We start from the raw sequence: 15,815 nt of genomic DNA, 5'->3' as shown, positions 1-15,815 counted from the left end.
AGGCATGTGCCCTGACTGGGAATTGAACCGCGATTGTCTGGTTCGTAGGCCTGTGCTCAATCCACTGAGCTACACCAGCCAGGGCCTGTTTTTCTTTATTTTTAAGACTTTCTCCCCATCCTTGATTTTCAACTTTTAGTTTTACTCTAATAGAAAGATGTACTCTATAGTTTTATTCTGATAGACCTAGATGTAGATTCCTTTTACTTATTCTGATTTAGATTCTTGGGGCTTACTGAACATATAAATTGATGGCTGTCATCAGCTTTTGAAAGTTTTCAGCCATTATCCCTTTATATATTGCTTTTGCCCCATTCTCTTAATCTTTTTCACTGTCTCCTATTTTATATTTTATAGTTTTCATCCTTTTGCTCTTCCATGCTTTGTTCTGGGTATTCTTTTCCATCTTCAAATTAACTAATTTTTTTTGTTCACCTTGTGCAATACACTGTTAGGCCTATCCTTTGAATTCTTAGTATGAGATATTATAATTTTTAGCTTCAGAATTTTCATTTAGAAAAAAAATAGTTTCAATTCTCTGCCAAAATTCTTAATCGTGTCTTTTATCTCCTTGGTCATGCTAAGCATTGCATCTAAAAATTTTTTAGATCTGCATGCATAACTGCAACATCTAGAGAGGGTGTTATATATCTGTTCATATTGTCTTGTCTCATCATGTGTCTGCGTTTTGTTTTATAGTTCTGAGGTTTTGAAAGGGCATTGTTCTTTGCCAGGTTGTGTGTGTGTGTGTGTGTGTGTGTGTGTATGCCCTGAACATCATAGTTGCAAAATTATTTCTAGAAATATCTAACACCAGGATGACAACTTCTTCCAGAGCGGATTTACAAGAGCCTGATGGTATTAGCAACACAGAATCACCTTAATCCGATTTCGGGAACTGAGATGAGTCAAAGCTGGGCTGCAGCCCTTGTGAGATACCTGTCTACTTTTGGTTTATCAAGCGCAGCTCTTTGGTGTCCCAGCAAAGCAAGAGGGTTCACCAGACATTCCCCTTGATAGGCCTTGTCTCTCACCCATCTCTTCCAATCAACATGTCAGCCTCAGCTGCTTCCTCCTGTCCCAGAGGAAAGCATTTGCAAAGCCAGGCTCACCTCCCTACTCCCAGTCCTCTCCACACCCTAGCGCAACAATTCTTCACTACCTTATTTCTCTTATTTGCACACAGACCTTCAAATAGCTTCCTGTTCTGTTTTCACTTGTTTTAATATGTAACTTTTCTGGTTGCCTGCAGCAGGAAGCTGAATCCACATCACCTCGCTGCCGTTTCTGAAAGCAAGCCGATGAGCTGTACAAAGTTTCTGGGACATTTGCACCAGTGTTAAAAAGGTGCTTTCTTTTTAAAGCCAACAGTTTACATAACACAGATGAACATTTATGGATTGTCATAACTGAGTTTTTTTTCTGGGTTAAAAGACCCAAGATTTATATCATTTTACTGGCTTTCATACCAAAGAGGGTTAATCAGGATAATAAATTGAAAAGGAGCAAAGTTAAATAATGACCTGGTTTTGTGTTTTGAAAATAAAATAAAATAAAATTCTGTGTTCATTTCCAAAGAACCATGACTTGGGGAAATTGACAGGATTGGTAAATGGGTAGAAATCTGAATGAAGGGATGAGGAGTCAGGGGTGACAGGGAGGGCAGACCGCACGTAGGTCTGGGAGACACGGCCAGTGCCGAGCGTGCCGGAGGGGGTCCAGCAGGGGAAGTCAGTCAGCGGCCAGAAGTGGGTTCTAGCTGGGCGACCTGATAAACCGGAGAAATGGGTTTGGGAGCTGCTGTGCAGACTGACTGCACTTGGAACCAGGGAGCTAAATACTCTGATGGAGAGTGCACAGAGAGGAGGGTGCATCGGAGCCCTGACCTTTGGGGGCAGAAGGAGGCAGAGGTGGTGGGGAGGGGAACATGCAGGTCTTAAAGGCCCTAGAAAGAGGCTCTCGTCCTGGCTGGTGTTGGTTCAGTCGGTCGGAGTGTTGTCCTGTCCACCAAAAGGTTGTGCGTTCGATCCCCAGTCAGGGCGCATACAGGAAGCAACAGATCTCTCTCTCTCTCTCTCTCTCTCTCTCTCTCTCGTCCTTCTTCTCTCTCTAAAAGCAATTTAGAAATGTTCTTGGGTGAAGAGAAAGGAAGGAAGGAAGGAAGGAAGGAAGGAAGGAAGGAAGGAAGGAAGGAAGGAAGGAAGGAAGGAAGGAAGGGAGGAAGGAAGGAGGAAAGGAAAAGACTCTCTAGAAGCCTTGGGGATCATAGGGCCAATTTCTCTGAAGAGGTTGAGGCCAAGATGTGGGGGGAAGCCTCTGCTGACTTTGAGAGCAGTTTCCGTGGAGTTTTGGGAACCCAAGGGCTACTGAAAAGGGGTTAAGGAGCGAGTGGGAGGCCAGGAAGCAGAGGCAGTGTGTACAAACATCTGTTTTAGACTGTGGGGCTCTGAAGGAAGGAATTGAACGGTGATTAAGGAAAGAGCCAGTGAGAACGGCTAGAGGAAGTTCGTGGGCAAACGCAGGGGAGCGAGGGCAGATGGAGGGACCGAAGAGCCCCAAAGGTGCAGCAGAACCGAGGGGGTCGGCGTCTGCCCCAGGAAGCCCTGCACCCCACCAAGAGCTCTTATTATTCTCGCTTTTCAGATGAGGAAAATGAGATTCAGAAAGGCTCACACAAGTGACTACTAGCGAGAGATGGGGCTAGGATGGGACGCAGGTGTGTCGGTGACAAAACCCCATTCCCATCATGATTGCAAGGTTTCCATGATGGTGACCACCCCTGTCACCACACTGCCACCGTCATTGCACTCGCCCACCATGGCCTCCACCACTATGACCACCACGCCACAATAATTACACTCACCGATATGAGATTTCCTGCCAGGCCCGTGCAGTGTCTGTCTTCAGGGTCTCCTATTCCGAGAACATGCAGACAATAAAATAAACTAGCCAAGACGGCCAGCCAGGGGCCCTGCTGGTTCTCCAGTCAGAAGGCCAGTATTCCTGGCTGCTGCTTGGGGGAAGGGACATGTCAGAAACTTGTCTTCCCATTTGCTTGTCTTTTCCCAAGGCACACTCCATGGGCCTCCCCCATCACCCATTCTCACCCCACCCCAAGTCCTCCATTTATTGTCTCTGAGCTGGGAAAATTAAACAGACTTTTCTAAGGGAAAATCCTTAGGGAAGGGAGTGTGTGCAGAGGGATTAGGCTGGGCTTCAGCCCAGTCATTCTTGGTTCTCCTCCGAGACTCTGTGCTCCCTGTAGGGACAGGCTCCCTGCCCACCGGGGCCCCCTTTCCTCTCCTAATTTACCCAGGGATGGGAAGACCAGGGCTGCAGCCTGGTCCCCCCAGCCCATGGGCCTGTGAGCCCCAGACCCTCTCCAGCCCTGCTCACTGTCCCTCTCCCCGGCTTCTGGGCCTCAGGCCTGGAGAGATGGAGTTCTTGGGATTTAAAAGAAATGAGATGAAGAGGAGGCAGGCCTGGGGACGCTCAGGAAAAGTTTCCGTGCTGAACAGCTTGTTCTGAGCTGCTCTGCCAATTCCCCCTCCTCACTAATCCCGGACTTAGAGTGAGTGGGGTCCGGGAACACAGGAGCCAGAGTCTGAGGATGGGGCACAGTGTGGTGAGGGGAACCTGGCAGCCTTGCACTGAAACCCTCGTTAGGCCCTACGCACACACTTGCTGTGTGACTTCAGCACGCCATCAGCCTCTCTGAGTTTCACTTCCTCACTTGTCAAATGAGGATCCTCAAGTCTGACCGCAGTGAGAAAGGATGTGTGCAATAGGTGGTATTCAGTGACTCTTGCCGTTGTGGTTCGAGTTCTAAGTGCCAGGAGTAAGAGGAAGGAATGGGGATTTCTGACTCTTGAGCCCAGGAAGAACAAGTGGTTCAATGAAGAGATTGTGTCATTGCATCAGATAGGCCCAGGGGACCTCCACTGTGTTGTGTAAGCCCAGCAGCGACTCATCCTCATCAGACTGCCCTTCCGCTTTGATACACCAGGCGCCTATGGGTTGCTTCAGGGACTGAGTGAGAGTTAACACAGGCGGGGGTCTGGCACAGTGGCTGTTGTGTCTGCCCACTTCCCTTTGCCTCTTTCTGAACCCAGTGAGTCCCGGCCCCTGCCTGGTTCCATCCCAGACACTCTTCAAAGGGACAGACGAGGGTGCCAACTGTCCTTGTCTTGCCTGATTTCTGCCGAATTCCCTTGTTCCTCTTCTCCAGAACCATATTTACCTGCCAGTTCCCTTCCTTACTCAAGAGCTTATGAAAGCCCCCTATGACTGATCACATCTAAACCAGCCTACTCAGCCTGGCACTGAAGCCCCTACACCCCACCTTCCAGCCCCATTTTCTCTCCTTTGTCTCACCTGACTCCTCTTACCCTGAACTGACTTGGCCCTGGCTGCCCTGTCCCCCAACTTGTCCCCACAGTGCTCATCTCAGGCCACCTCCCTTCTCCTGCCTCCCTCGATTTCCGAACTGGGTCCCGGCTGATACATTTCCGAGCTCCAATGCCTATAACAAATCACAAACCAAATTTAAGCTACAGCCGGGAGGAACCCTATCAATAATGGGCCCTAACACAGTTACGGGGCGGATCAGCTCTGGGAAGCAGCAGGTAATCAAATCTCCCTCCGGTTGCCATCTGTCTCCATCGCCCCAACCTCACTCATAAAATGCCCGCCCTGCATCCGGCAGCCCAAGCAAGCGGGTCCCAGGCTGTAATGTAATTCTGCTAAAGAGAGCTTAGCTTCTTTGGGGACAAAGGGAAGGTTTTCAGGAGGATGAGACAGAGAGGACAAGGTCAGAGTCAGAGGGGACAGGTTTGGAAACAGTATACACCCAAGATTGATCTGGAAAAGGCAGTGTGGAAAGGAAGCTGTTGTTTTCAATATTCTTATTCCTTGGGTATTTTTACCCATATTTTATTCTTTTCCAGTTTCTAGAATGGCAGGTTTGTGGGAGGGTCCCAAGCACATAGAAAGTATTTAGGCTATATAACTCTCACCCAAGGGGGCAAAGGGACTCAGCCCCATCCTCTGGCTGCCTGGGATGGGGCCCCCACCTGTCTCCGGCCAAGTGTATGACCTGCATGGGGGGCTATTTTGCCCGCCTCTCTGTGTCTGAGTGGGCCCCTCTCTGAAATGCAGAAGGGTGCCAGCTCACAGCTGGCTGTGAGGACTAAGTGAATGGATCCAGGTCAAGCCTGAGAACAGGGCCTGACCCCTGCAACTTCTCCCCTTGTGTTAACTCTCACAACCAGTGTGCTCGTGCAGGGAATGGCTGCTCCTCAGGGGCCGCCTTCAGGGGCCACTCTACCTGTCTACAGCAAAGCAGTATGGGGACGGTAGCTCTACAGCTGGCAGTGGCCGGCAGCAGCTGAGACCCACCCCCAGGATGGTAACCGGGCCCGACTCCTTGCTGTACCTCAAGGGAAGTTCATAGAAGCTGCAGCCTGATCCCTGCCTTTAAAGCCGGGCACCCCAGAGCTTCTCGTTCTACTACTGTGGAGTGAGGCCCCGGATGAAGGTGACAAGCAGTCAGGAAAGGGGATGCCCCCTCAGGCCCGGAAGACACCTGAATGCAGTTGCAGGGCCTGGCAGAGACCAGAGGGAGAGGTCAGCAGGGGTAGGAAGCACAGGAGCTGGAGGCCCCCAGACTCTCCCGGGAGCAATGTGAGTCCTTGACTCTCGGGTGGCCAATTCCTCATTCATTTATTTCAGGAATGTTTAGTGTCTGCCTGCTCTGTGCTGTGGCAGAGGCCCCGGGGCTCCAGAGAGCACACGCATGGGTCCCACCCTTCAGGCCACGAGTTCCAGTGGGGGAGGCAGCAGCAGATGAGATGAGTAAGGTGGCTCCTTCTGGGGCGCCCCCTGAGAGAGCTGGAGGCAGGGAGATGGGGGTCATATACATGTGTTTTTGACAAAATTGGAACTACATTGAGCATACTCACAATTTATCATTTCCAGCAATAACTTTCCACCGTAACCAACAGCCATCCACTAGGCATATATCATATTGTATAATGTGGATGTGCTGTGATTGACTTAGCCATTCCTCCACTGTTGGGTGTTTAATTAGTTTCCAATGGTAACCATAGTGCTATGGTGCATGAATATTCTCACGTAGAAATAGCAGTTCATCTCTTTGACTAGTATTCTAGAACAAAGTCCTAGAAACCGAATTGCTAGGCCTAAAGGGAGGCACATTTTTTTCAAATTTTGTGCCACAGGGCAGGACATTCCTCTTCAGGACACCTTGTGATGAGTGCACCAGAGGAGGGCTCACCTTGTCAGGACCCTTTGGGAATGTGCAGCTGGGGTTGGTGCAGCTCATGTTCACCCATCACAGGAGCATCAACCCATGTTGCTTCCCAGGGACACTACAAAATTTTAGTCTTGAAGCTTGTGCTCATGAAAAATGGGACTGCGGTCCAAGCTGCTCATGCCTGAGTAATAGCAAGTACTATAGAATTGTAGTCATTGCTCAGTTAGGGTCATTGTATCAGTTAGGGTTGCATTAGGCTGCAGGTGTCAGAACCCGACCTCAGAGGCTTAACCGACAAGGGCTATCTTCCTCACACAGTGAGAAGCACAGAGGTCACGGCAGCCTCAGACTGATGTTAGCCATCCACACTGCCCTCTGTGACCCAGGCTCCCCTGCTCTCCTTCCTTGCAGACTGATCATGTGGCTTTCCCCTTCATGTTCAGATGGTGGCTGTCGGACCTCCAGGCATTACATCCACACTCCAGGCAGGAAAAGGGAGAAGAGGGAAGAGCAGAGCATGCTGCCTGCTGAAGATCCTCCGTGCTAACCAGAAAAACCCCCAGTCAATACTGACTTACATCTGCTTGGCCACAACCATGTCACAAGGCCCACCTTAGTAGTGAGAGTCTAGTTTCTACTGCCCCGAAGAGACCTGGACTTGTGTAAGTAGGGGAGGCAGACACCTAACACTGTCTGCCACCTCGCTCACAGAGCGTGGCAGATAGCAAGGGCGCCCGAACACCTCTCTCTGAAAGGTGCAGCCTGGAGGCAGTCCTCCAGACCTGGAGACGTTCAAACAGAGGTTAAATGATGATTTGGCCAAAATGTCATTAAGGGGATTCAAACAACAGGAAGAAATGAAGAGGCTCCCCAGCTCTCTGGCCTCAGGACTTTGGGGGAGAATCCAAACCCTTAATTAGGTTAGTTATTTATAAGTTTGGTTTAATGCAGAAAGTGTTGTGAATCAAAAGTTCTGGATTGAAACCTCATTCTTTCCCTTACAGTGTAACCTCATCAAATGTCTAAACTTTCTGAGCCTCAGAATCTTTTACTAAAAAATGGAAGTGAGCTTGTAGTTATTTAGTGATTAATTGATTCCAGGCACTATGCAAATTATTTGCATGAATTATCTTTTTTAGTTTTGATAATAATCCTATGAGAAGGTTATTACTGCAGATGAGAAAAACTCCAGCAACACAGGGTTAACAGTGAGGCAATGCTCTTTGCCCCTACACCATCCCTACCTGTCAGGGTCTTTGAAGTGAAATGAGATGTACATTGTAAACTGTAGTGTGCTTCATATGTAGTCCACATTGAAGCCTTGTGCACTGGCTCAGGGCTGTAGACTGAAAGAAAAATACCAATTCATTTACTCATTCAACAAATACTTACCCAACTTCTGGTCAAGATGGAGGCATAGGTAGACGCATTTTGCCTCCTCACACAAACGAAAGAAGGACAACAACAAATCTAACTGTATGAAAGTCCAACAACCAAGGAGTTAAAGAAAACTCATTTATCCAGACCAGTAGGACGGACAGAGACAGGCAGCCAGGACAGAGAGGATGCATGGCAAGGTGGGGCTGGAGGACCAGGCAAGCGAGATGGTGGCTGGTGGTTCCACATTTGTGTGTGGATAAACTGGGAAGAACAGCTGGGCAGTGAGACAGACCATGAAACTCATGGTTCCAGCACAGGCAAAGAAAGCCTCAAAATCTCTGGCTGTAAAAATCTATGGAGATTGCACAGCAGGAGAAACTCCCAGCCCCACAGGAGAGTTTGTTGGAGAGACCCACAGAGTCCTAGAACATACACAAGCCCACCCACCTGGGGAATCAGCACCAGAAGGGCCCATTTTGCTTGTGGGTAGCAGGAGAAGTGACTGAAAGCTGGCAAGAGCCGAGGAAGTGACATTGTTCCCTCTCTGACCCCTCTTCTACACACAGTGCCACAACACAGTGATATGAGTTGCCCTGCTCTGGCCAATACCTAAGGCTCCACCCCTTACAATGTAAGATGTACTGAGACAAAGGAATACTTGCGCTGAGAGAGCGCAAGTGCCATTATTCCCTCTCTGACCCTGCCCCCACATACAGTGTCACAACCCAGAACTGGGTTGACCCACCCTGCTGAACATCTAAGGCTCCGCCCCCCATACATAACAGGCATGAATAGACCACAACATTATGGCTCGAACAGAAGAACAGATCAAAACCCCAGAGACCTTAAGAACACAGAAAAAAGTCCTGGGTGCATGACCTGCTTCATCAAATTCATATCTTGTCTATGTGGCATGTAAATATGTTCATGCCACTAAGTGAATTGAAGCAAAATGCACAGGAAACCAATAGTGATGGAAAGGAAACTGGAACTCAGATCAATGGAGTGGACCAGAAGGAAGAAAGAAACAACCAAACAGAAAAGAATAGAGAAACAAGAATTCAAAAAAATGAGGAGAGGCTTAGGAACCTCCAGGACATCTTTAAATGTTCCAACATCCAAATTATAGGGGTACCTATACAGAAAGGGAAGAGAAACGGCAACAAGTAGAAAAGTTACTTGAACAAATAATAAAGGAGAACCTCCCCAGTCTGGCAAAGGAAATAAACTTCCAGGAAGTCCAGGAAGCTCAGTGAGTCCCAAAGAGGGTGGACCCAAAGAGGAACATACCAAGGCACATCATAATTACATTAGCCAAAACTGAAATGAGGGAGAGAATTCTAGAACCAGCAAGAGCTAAGGGGACAGTCACCTACAAAGGAGTTCCCATCAGACTGTCAGCTGATTTCTCAAAAGAGACCTTACAGGCAAGAAGGGGCTGGAACGAGGTATTCCAAGTCATGAAATCCAAAGACCTACATCCAAGATTGCTCTATCCAGCAAAGCTTTCATTTAGAATGGAAGGGCAGATAAAGTGCTTCTCAGATAAGATCAAATTCAAGAAGTTCATCATCACCAAGCCCTTATTATATGAAATGTTAAAGGGACTTACCTAAGAAAAAGAAGATAAAAAAGATGAACAGTGAAAAGACAGGAAACTCACAGTTATTAAGAACCACATCTAAAACAAAAGCAAACTAAGAGGACAGCTAGATCAGGAACAGAACCATAGAAATGAAGATCACATAGAGGGTTAGCAACAGGGGAGTAGGAAAAGGAGAAGGGGGAGAAGGTACAGAAAATAAGTAGCATAGATGGTAGGTAGAAAATAGATAGGGAGAGGGCAAGAATAGTATGGGAAATATAGAATCTAAAGAACTTGAGTCACGTGGTCATAAACTAAAGGGGGGATGTGGGGGGAGGGGTGTGAAGGGTGGAGGAAAATGAAGGGGGCAAAATGGGACAACTGTAATGGCATAATCAATAAAATACATTTTAAAAAGCAAAAAAACCCAAAATACAAAACACTGGTAATCAGAATGCACACAGAAATGATTGAGTATGGTTGCAAAATGAAGGCTGTGCAAAAGTGAAATAAGGAAATATATCCAGGGAACCAATAGTGAAGGGAAGGGAACTGGGACTCAAATCAATGATTTGGAGCACAAGGAAGAAAGAAACATTCAACCAGAACACAATGAAGAAACAAGAATTCAAAAAAATGAGGAGAGGCTTAGGAATCTCTGGGACAACTTTAAATGTTCCAACATCTGAATCATAGGGATGCCAGAAGGAGAAGAGGAAGAGCAAGAAATTGAAAACTTATTTGAAAAAAAATAATGAAGGGAAAATTCCCCAATCTGGTGAAGGAAATAGAGGTCCAGGAAGCTCAGAGAGTCCCAAAGAAGTTGGACCCAAGGAAGCACACACCAAGGCACATCATAATTACATTACCCAAGATGAAAGATAAGGAGAAAATCTTAAAAGCAGTAAGAGGAAAGGAGAGAGTTACCTATAAAGGAGTGCACATAAGACTATCAGCTGATTCCTCAAAAGAAACCTTACAGGCAAGAAGGGGCTAGAAAGAAGTATTTAAAGTCATGAAAGGCAATGGCCTACATCCAAGATTGCTCTATCCAGCAAAGCTATCATTTAGAATGGAAGGGTGGATAAAGTGCTTTGCAGATAAGGTCAAGTTAAAGGAGTTCATCATCACCAAGCTCTTAAATGAGGAACTTATCTAAGAAAAAGAAGATCAAAACTATGAACCATAAAATGATAATAAACTCACAACTATCAACAACCGAACCTAAAAACAAAAACAAAAACAAACTAAGCAAACAACTAGAATAGAAACAGAGTCATAGAAATAAAGTGGGGAGAGGGGAGAGGGAGAATGGGGGAAAAGGAACAGGGAATAAGAAACATAGATATTAGGTACAAAATAGATAGGAGTATGCTAAGAATAGTATAGAAAATGTAGAAGCCAAAGAACTTATATGTATGACCCATGGACATGAACTAAGGTGGGGGGATGGGTGCTGGAGGGAAGGCAGGTGCAGGGCAGAGGGGAATAAAGGGGAGAAGAAAATGGGACAGCTGTAATAGCATAATCAATAAAATATACTTAGAAAAAGTACTTATCCGGTGCCTGTTGTTCCCAGTACTCTTAAGGGATACGTCAGTGAATCAAACAAATGAACAAAGCTTCCCACCCTCAAATGGGAAATAAACAAAATAAATGAATTTTATATTTATATATTCAATAGATAATATTACGAGTGCTGGAGAAAAGTAAAGGAGAAAAAGGGAGTGTCGGGGTGGCTAGGGGTTTTCATTTTATATGGGTTGCGGGAATCAGAGAAGGTGTCATTGGAAAGACATTTGTGACCTGAGGAGGCGAGAGAGCCTGTCATCTGACGTCTGGGCAAGGTCCCCTCCAAGCAGAGGGACATGTGGTACAATGACTGAAGGTAGACGCTTGCCTGGAATGTTTGAGAAACATCAAGGAGGCTCCAGTTGCTGGAATAGATTAGATGAGCAGAGAGTGAGGAGCGGAGGTCAGAGGGGCAATGGGAGGAAGTTGGTTAAGGTTTGGCAGACCGCTATAAGGATATCGGCTTTTACTGAGGAAGATGGAAGTCCCTGGAGGGTTCTGAGTAGAGAAGCAATATTATCTAGCTCATGTTTTAACAGGATCACTCTGGCCACTGCTGAGAATAGACTAAGAATATGGGGGCCAGGGAGAAGAGGGACAGAGAATGTTACAGTCAGGAAGCCATTTCAGTGACCCAACTGTTGTTGAGACCAGGTGGTGATGGCAGAGCTGGTGAGAAGTGGTTGCACTGTGGAGCTATTGTGAAGTTAGAGTCGATAGCATTTGCTCATGTACTGGACAAAGCGTACAAGAAAAATACAGGTGTCAGGCTGACTACCAGGGGTTTTGGTCTGAGAAACTTGGAGGAAGGAGTTGTCGTTCACCGAGATGGGGAAGACTGTGGGGAAAGCAGGTTTGGGAGGCAAGGTCAGCATTCAGTTTGGGTCATACTGATTTTGATATTCCCATCGAATATCCAGGTAGAGGTGCTGTCCAGGCAATTTGAATATACAAGCCTGGAGTTCAGGGGACAGGCTTGGACCTAAGATATAAATGAAGGGGTCATCAGCATATGAACAGTATTTAAATCAATGAGAGTGAATTAATTTACCAAGGGAATAAGTGTAGATAAAAGAAAAGACACGCATGGACTGAGTCCCAGGGCTGTCCACTGGTTAGAGGTCAGGGGGCGGAAAGAAACCAGCCAAGGGGGCAGAGTGGCAAAGCCGGAGAGGTTAACGAGAACCAGAGGAGTACGGTGTCCTGGGGGCAGGAGAAGAAAACAGATGACTTATCTGGAAATGTTCGTAAAAGCTGTCCAGAAGTTAATGCGTGTGACTAAAATTGCACTTATTATATTCTAAGTAGATAGTTTTAGCCATGCACAAAGATTCATGGCCAAAGATGCACTTGAAGCGTGGCTTATAAACTTGAAAAGCAGGAAACAACCTAAAAGTCTAGCAACAGGGGCGCTGGTTAAATAAATTATGATGTGTCCGTGCGTTGGGCTAGCACACAGCCATGGAAACCCACAGTTTACTAAATGTTTTAAGAATACTGAATAACCTGTGGACAGACTTATCCTGATGATCTATTGTTAAGTGGAAACAAACAAGTTATAAATTGTTAGTCTCCCTGACTGGGTGGCTTAGTTGGGTGGAGCGTGGTCCCATATACCAGGAGGTTGCAGGTTCTATTTCCAGTCAGAGTATGTAGGGGAGGCGACTGATTGATGTTTCTTTCTCACATTGATGTCTCTCTCTCTCCCCCTCTCTTCCTTCCTCTCTCTTGAAAACTCAGTAGAACAGTCCTGGCTGGTGTGGCTCAGTGCATCAAGCGCTGGCCTGTAAACCGAGGGGGCGCCAGTTTGATTCCCAGTCAGGGCACATGACCAGATTGTGGGCCTGGTCCTCAGGTGTGGGGGTGGGCGGGGAGAGGCAACCAATTGATATTTCTCTACCTCTCTTTCTCCCTCCTTTCCTCTCCCTCTGAAAGTAAGTAAATAAAATCTTCTTTTTAAAAAAATCAGTAAAACACACCGTCAGGTGAGGATTTGAATAAATAAATAAAATACATTGTTATGGTCAACAGGATCCCTGAATTGGTCAGCTAGACTCACAGAAACCACTCCAGTCATTTCAAGCAGACAGGGACTTAGGTGTATACAAGCTGTTGGAGTTTTACTGTGGAAGACTGTCAGGTTCATTGCTGGCTTTCAGGGCAGAGGGAAGTTGCTGTAACTGCAGGACACCTGAGCCTCCAGCACCAGAGCAGAGAAAATGCCTGAAGGCTGCTCCCAAGTCTTCTCTCTGCCGAAGCCCCATGTCTACCCACAGCTGCCAGGAGAACAATGCTATGATTGATGCTTCTCTTCCACCTGCCAGATCAGATCTCATGGAAGTGCCTCTCCTTGTCTGCCGGGCACTATGTCCACCGGGCATTCTGAGAACTGTGCTTCCCTGGCTTCCAGCCCCTGCTGGACAGAGGAAAGCGTGGACCAGGGGAAGAAAACGATACTGAGTTGCCAGCAACCAACACCGCACACGTTTACAACTATTCCTTTACAAAGGTAATAAGTCTGGAGAAAGACTGAAAGCTTAAACAGCGAGATAGGACCAGTAATGTCCCTTCAAAGATGTCTATACCCTAATGCCCTGGACTTGGGAATGTATTATGTTATCTGGCAAAAGAGACTTGGCAGATGTGATGAAGGTTACAAACCTTCAAATAGAGAGGTTTTCCTGGATCATCTGGGTAGATCCAATCTAACCGCATAAGCCTTTAAAAGCAGAAAACATTCTCTGGCTGAAAATGGAAGAAAGACGTGGTGAAAGAGGGAGACAGGAAAGGATGGACAGAAGGGAAGTCAGAGAAAGCCCAAGTGTGAAGAGGAAACTCTGTGCCATTGCTGGCTCTGAGACGTAGGGCGCCACAGGCAATGGACAGAGAGGGGCCTGTAGGAGCTGGGGGTGCCCAGGCGACAGCCAGCCAGGAAACAGGTCCTTGCCTCTAAACCTCAGCACAGCACAGCATCCCATGGCCCAGGGTGACAAGGTACAGGGTCCTTTGGGGCCATTCCAGGGCCTCTCCCAAGTATTTTAAGATTCAGAGCCCACTGTATTCGTATAAAAGACCCTCACTCAGCAGCCCCTTACACACGACAAACAAATCAGGGGGCAGGGAGAAGAGCAGGGTGGTGCCCAAGCCCTTTCGGCTCAGCCTCAGGAGGCTCCAACGAACCCCCAAGGCCCCTGGAGCACAGTGCGGAAAGGGTCCCCCCCCACCCTTGAGGGTCTCTGGCCTTGGGGAGGGGAGGGAGGGCTCTTCTGGTCTCTTTAAACCACTAACACCAGGTGGTGTCTTCCCGAAGGAGAAGGCTGTCCAAGGAAGTTGCATTGTTATTCCAAGAAAATAGTCATCTTGCCATCTTGGCTCCATCTCACATCACACATCTGAGGCATGTTTACCAGCAGCTCCCCTGAGGGCGTAGTCCTGCTGCAGAAACTGAGAAGACTGGAAATAAGTACTCAAAAGTGAGTTTCGCTGGTGGCCCCTGCCAAGTGCCTGCCAGGGTACTTACTGAACAGTTCTCATCAGTGAAACTTACCCACAGAAAGCTACATCAGAGAAGAATACATCACGATTTTGCACGATGATCCTAAGGAAAACCTTCTTGTGTTGTGGCTGCTGGGAGCTAACTCAAATGCCCCAAGGGCTCCTCATTCTGCCATGTACCCCTTGATATTCTGGAAGCCCAGTCCAAACTCCAGGGCCCATCTTGTCTCTTTCTTTCCAAGACCCTGCTTCCAGTGTCCTCCCAAGGTCCAGGTTGCCTCAAGGCTGGGACGTCCTTGCTCTTACTGTCCTGCCAGGAGCTGAATCTCTGCCCTGAGCGCCAGTCTGATGGAGCCCCTTCCTGCTCACCAACCTCCCCACTCTATTCCAGCTTCCCATGGCTAGAAAATGAGGTTAGCTCCAGTTGACTCTATTAGGATGCACCAACAGTAGCAGGAAAAGACACAGAATAGGTCAATCCTCACAGTGTCATTAGCATCCAGAGGACATCGCTTCAGTCCTCTACCTCCAGGCAGGTTGCCCACCATTCACTCCCGCTGGCCTCCTGACAATGGCCGACCAGGCCCTTCCTCGCTCCGCCTGGAACTCAGTTTGCCCCCACACCTGTCTGTATGCTCTTGGCCTTCGCTCACAAGAGTAGGGGTGTGTCTACACCCATGCGAGTTATATAAACGGAGCCACAAACTCACCTCCTTTCCTTTGAAATGGCCAGGTTTGTTAAGGGCCAGAGGGAGATCGCAGGCCTGGAGGGTGGAGGGATTCTGGGCCCAGGGCTTATTCCTTCTGTGCTCCTGGAGTCAACGGCTGTGGTGAGCAGAGGGCAGCCAGCTCAGAGAAGACACCTGAAGGGCCCTCTTGTCTCTTTCTAGCATCTGGCTTCAGGAGCCCCTGGCCACCTCGGTGCCTGTCTGGTCCACACCAGGAAGTCTCCCTCCCCTCCTCTGTCCAGCAAGCCCTGGGCATAGCAACCATCAACCAAGGGTGCTAATGAAGGTCAGGTTCCTAACAAAGGGGCATGGCTGGAGGAGCCCACTACTATATCAAGATAGGGGAAGAAGGTGGAGCAAGGTCAGGTGTTTAGGATGAAGAAGGGCCCTTGGGAGCCTGAAGGACATGGGTGGAGAAGAGATGTGGTCATGGCTCTCAGAAGCCACTGAGTGAAGTCCAAACGTTAAGAAGTAGCCAAACCAGGCTAGACATCTTCCTCGATCTGATAGCTTCAGAGTACCCCTCTGGCCTGCCTCACCTCCGCTAGCATAGGAATATCCACCATACCTGAGAGAATCCCAAGGTTCAAAACGACCTTTCCCCCAGAAGACTAGGGCTCAAGGTAGCCCTGAGGGTGACAGAGGGGCAGAAAATCCTCGGGAACAAACAGATTCTCTGATTTTCTTCCAAAGCCCCCTGCCCTCTGCTCCTTAGCCCTCACTGACCTCCCTCCCTTCCCTGGCCCTCCTCACCCCCTGCTCAGCTCTTTCCTTCTCCGTG

The 15,815-nt window shown here is 47.9% G+C and overlaps 1 long non-coding RNA gene across 1 annotated transcript in view; it reads right to left on the bottom strand.

Annotated features, from left to right (window-relative positions):
- Nucleotides 1-1,423: 1,423 nt before the first annotated feature.
- Nucleotides 1,424-15,815, bottom strand: part of LOC128627923 (uncharacterized) — a 41,415-nt gene continuing 27,023 nt past the window's right edge. The window contains exons 3-5 of the long non-coding RNA XR_008392217.1: nucleotides 7,519-7,620; nucleotides 2,864-2,913; nucleotides 1,424-2,109 (exon numbers count right to left, since the gene is read on the bottom strand). This is a non-coding gene — a long non-coding RNA (uncharacterized LOC128627923). The remainder of the gene's footprint in view (nucleotides 2,110-2,863; nucleotides 2,914-7,518; nucleotides 7,621-15,815) is intronic.

This window comes from Artibeus jamaicensis, unplaced genomic scaffold (genome assembly GCF_021234435.1).
Source record: "Artibeus jamaicensis isolate MK-2021 breed Jamaican fruit bat unplaced genomic scaffold, CSHL_Jam_final contig_484, whole genome shotgun sequence".
In the NCBI taxonomy this organism is placed as follows: domain Eukaryota; kingdom Metazoa; phylum Chordata; class Mammalia; order Chiroptera; family Phyllostomidae; genus Artibeus; species Artibeus jamaicensis.
This window is presented reverse-complemented; position numbering and strand designations above follow the sequence as displayed.